Source organism: Amphimedon queenslandica, unplaced genomic scaffold, assembly GCF_000090795.2.
Source record: "Amphimedon queenslandica unplaced genomic scaffold, v1.1 AMPQUscaffold_13458, whole genome shotgun sequence".
Classification (NCBI taxonomy): Eukaryota; Metazoa; Porifera; class Demospongiae; order Haplosclerida; family Niphatidae; genus Amphimedon; species Amphimedon queenslandica.
The window spans coordinates 320496-325404 of NW_003546306.1; positions in this window are offsets into that span (position 1 = coordinate 320496).

Sequence of the window (4909 nt, forward strand, 5' to 3'; positions counted from 1 at the left end):
GTTTCCAGTACACTCTCTAGGGTCGGCTAGCTAGGTGTAGCTTCTCGCGAAGACCGAGCAGCATCTTGAACTTCTTGTTCCTTCTGGTCTTTCCACAGCTGGGCGAAAAGTACTGGATGAAGCATCTCGAGGTGTTTACGCAGGTTAGTTGTATTAAATGCCTTCCTGTTCATTCCACCCCTAGATATATTCTCCCCACACTTGTTGCAGACTGCTTTGGAGTCATCTCAGGCAGATATAGTAAAATATTGCCACACTAAGCTCTTCCTAGGACTAGCCGCCATTTTATTATGAAACTGTACATGGCACATGTTTCAATTACATAATATTGTGTAACCGGATGTGGGCGGTTACCATGCACGTGGACACATGTGTCAGTAATGTTTATCTGTTATTAATGCCAATCCGATACCTAATACCAACCGATACACAGAATATCGGCCCCGATTCGATACAGATACCTGTATCGGTGGAACCCTAGATTTGTGCCCTGTATTGAAGCCAACATGGTACTTAAATTGCCCTCAAATTTTTCATCTAACACATTAATTTTTTTAAATATTTCAGTAACTGTTGACCAACTTTGCCCCTTGATGTTTTTAATAAATTATATGTGCCTGTTTTTAAGGCCTTGTTAGTTTTTAATCCATTATAGTGCAAACAATATGAATGATTTCTACGAAATTGGGAATCTTTGTTTAAAATTCTAGATTTTATGTATTGACTAAATGATAAAGTATGTGCTGGATGGCTTTGTCTGGGATGTTCTCCATATTGTCCAGTTGGAAATAAAGTAGGAAAGCATAACAAATCAAGATGCATTGCCTGTTGTCTATAGGCGCTTCTTTTAAATTCATTAATTTTTATTGACTAATATCGGAACCCGTTGCAATTTTACTATCAAGATTTCTAATGGTATATGCCGAAAGGCCTTCTGAATCTTGATCATTTGCTTTTTCAAGCATTTTACAAGTAGTACTGCTAACTACTTGTATAACATTTTTAGACGATTCGTCAATTGAATCATCGTCTACACTTCTATAAAGCCAATTTATTTCTTTTAATTTCCTTAGTGCTGCTTTTATTTTATTCACATCAACTAGGCTATGCCAGACATTTGATTTAGTAGGCTGTCCATTAATAATAATATAATGTTCTGGATTAGGCAAATGATTAGAATCTATACCAACCTCGTTTAAAGTTTTCATGGTTTTTTTTAATGGAAGGGGTAAATAAAACATTGCACCTTTCAGTGCCTTCAAAGAATTATATGTAAGCACTTTTAAGGTGTGTGTGCCTAGTCTAACAATTGTCTGAAAACACTTGGCCCTCTGTATTAACTGGCAACATAGAAGATCCAAATTTTCCATTTCTTTGGGTAGTTGCTCACACTTTAATCCATTGAGCACACAACGTGCTGAAATTTTGTTCTTCCTAATAATAGGTTTACAATGATTACAATTATACATAACTTTATTTAATGCTATAGGATCATTCTCTCTAATGTAATCTAATAGAATATTCCAAAAATCGCTATCTAAATTTTTAGCTTCAGTGACAGACTTTTTTCTTAAAAGCTTCTCACAGCTGCAACAAGCATTGACAGCATGATCAGACAAAGCTTTCTTAAATTCATCAATAGCATCTGAATACTGAAAATAAAGTACAGTATCTAAGTTTGGTATTCTAAATGGGTCTTGTTCTTCATCATTAATAGCATAATACACATTATCAAATTCAGTTTCATCGGCTTCACTGATTTTTAAATTTGTCAATTGTGCTATATTGCCTTCAGCAAGCAAAGAGTCATTGATATCTATTGTTCAATGGGCATTTCTAGCAACATAAGTGTTTCAAAAGGCGTCTCACTGAAGGATAATGAACAGATGCATTGCGTAAAATACGTAGCATCCTCTTACATTCAGTATCATTACTACTACACACAATAAGATGGCCTATTCTTTCACAAACAATTTCAGAATATTTAAAATATTTTCAACATTATTTTCATCTTTTTTAACAATTACGGTTACATTAGGATTATCACAGAAATCATATTCATGCACTTGATCTATTTCTTCAACATGCAGGGATCTAGTCATATAATGATTATTAGGACAATTGTCACATGCATCAAAATACTTCCTCAATTTTTTAATGGGTTCATCAAAATAACGTCTAAGTTTGATAATAGAACTAACATCACTTTCTAATAAAGGCTTGCACCTGTCTGTACAGTGCCATTTGAGGGCAGGCTTTCTCTTCTTAGTATACATTCTATTATTATCAAAATTGTCATCTTCAGAGTCACTATCATAATTACATTCTTCCACTCTATCAATACATGATACATCAACAATCCCTGCTACATAACAGATGCCATTCACATCAACAGGGATTGCAAATGGGCTATTTAATTGGTTATCAGAATCTTTATTAGGATACAAATATGCTGATTCATAAAAATAAGGCTCACTACTTATTGTGTGGCATTGTTCACCAATATCATTAAAACTATTCAACTTCAAATTCCTTATGCTATTTGCTGCATGTATCAATACGCCTACTTTGTGGGATCTGTTTTTCAAAACTGATTCTAACAATATACTTGATGCAGCATTACATTTACAGTCATATGATATGTTCTCAAAATCTAAACCTTTCATACTTGATGGCAATAAATCAACTATTTCGGGGCTGTAATATAATGCTTCAATAAATTTTGTAGAATAATATTCCTTTGCTTCACTATTTGGTGCAGGTAATGAATAATTAGAACGTAATCTATATCATATGTGACAATAATTACGTTCGTAATAATCTTTATTTAGACGCCTCTTATTTTATTTATTTAGTACCTTTAATTTATCCATTTTGTTAGAAGAAAGTGTAAACCTCAAAAACTTATCCTTTGTTGCAGTTAATATTGCGTCTCAATTCTCGTAATATCGTTTCAAGGAGTTTTGTTTTTGTGGCCTTGATTTTGTTCATAGTGTTTTTTAGACATCATTGTTTTATTTAAAGAGTTTTGGGAATACATTATTTGTGAATATGGTAAAGATTTTGTAATTTTGATATTTTTGTTTTTGTTACACTAATTTTTACATTTTTGCAATATATAACCTGGGTTCAATGCATGAAACTGCATTGAATAAGCAAGCTTATATTTTCTACTGATTTTATATGCAATTCTTGCTCTGCTTTTGACCCTGTTACATTGTCTTATGTAGTATGCTCTGGCATTTGATCTATTCTTTCCAATGAAATCTTCCATTTGCTTTCTATTTTTATATTGTTTCTTCTTTTTTCCTTTAGATTTGGCCCCAGTTAAATAACTTATCCTTTTTCTACTTCCCTTTCTTACAACTAACACTGAAACAATTATACTTAGGACTAAAACCACTAACAAGTACAATAACATTAAGTATGGAAGAACCATGTAGGTACTAAAATCAGAACTACAGATAAATAGCATTGTAAACAACATTTATCTTTTTTATCCAATAAGGCACTGACAGTACTATCTAGATATTACCGTATAGGCTGATATTTTCGATGGGTGAATATTTTCGTGGAGAGCACTAATCCACGAATTTTTAACCCTTGAAAGTTTTGCACCCACGAATTATAATTAACGATTATTAAAATTCTTGAAAAATGAAACATCAACACGTGTTAGTCTGGCATGGCCTGACCCTTGCCACACCTGACTATACACGTGTAGTGTTTTTTAGCCGGAGCAGAAATCAGTCTATCGTTTGAGAATGGCTCTCTTACGTTACTTTAAGCCAGTAAATGGTGTGCCCGATCCTAGGGGGTCGTTATCTTCGTCGATCCCATCATCTGTTATTGCCGAGGCAAATGCTCAAGTAGTGAAGGAAGTGGAAAAAGGTAAGAAGAGAGGTCCTTACCAGTCTTACTCGCCTACTTTACGCTTGGAAATTGGAAAATACTCGTGTCAGCTTGGTGTTGCAGCAGCCTCCAGGTACTTCACACGAAGACTGAAACGGTCTGTCAGTGAAACTACCGTACGATCTATCCGAGATGCATATAGAGAAGAATTGAAGCGCAAGAGAATGGAATTCGATGATGATGATGATGATGATGATGTTGCAATGGAATCCCTCTATGCAAAAAAACGTGGTCGCCCCCTTCTACTTGGAGATTTAGATGAAATTGTTCAGCTGTACCTCAGGAAGTTGAAAGACGCTGGTGGAACCATCTCAGCAAGGATTGTAGTTGCAGCTGCTAGAGGCGTCATTATGAAATCTAACAGGGGAATGCTGGTGGAGTTTGGGGGCCATGTCCAACTGAAAAAGTATTTGGCACGCTCTCTATTTCAAAGAATGAACTTAGTCCAGAGAAAAGCTACCACTGCCAGAAGCAAGCACACAGATGTGAATTTAAAAGCCTTAAAACAGCAGTTTCTCACAGATTTCCAGTCTACAGTATCAATGGAGGAAATCCCTTCTGAGTTGGTTTTCAATTGGGACCAGACCGGCATCCAGAGAGTGCCATCATCCTCATGGACAATGGATAAAAGTGGTGTTAAAAGAGTTAAAATAATAGGTGCTAACGATAAGAGGCAGATCACAGCCATCTTTTGTTAAACAATCATGGGCGACTTTCTTCCTATCCAGCTGATTTATCAAGAAAAAATGGCCCGATCCCACCCCAAGTATCAGCTCCCATGTGACTGGGATATTAATCATTCCTCCAAACAGTGGTCAACAGAAGACACTATGGTTGCATACATTGAGAACATCATTGTGCCATATGTTGAGAAAGTGAAAGATGATTTACTTGATGGAGAGAAGGCAGCACTTGTGGTCATGGATAATTTTAAAGGTCAGGTGACTAAAAAGTGACAGCATTACTTGAGCGTCACAATATTCATACCTGCTTATTG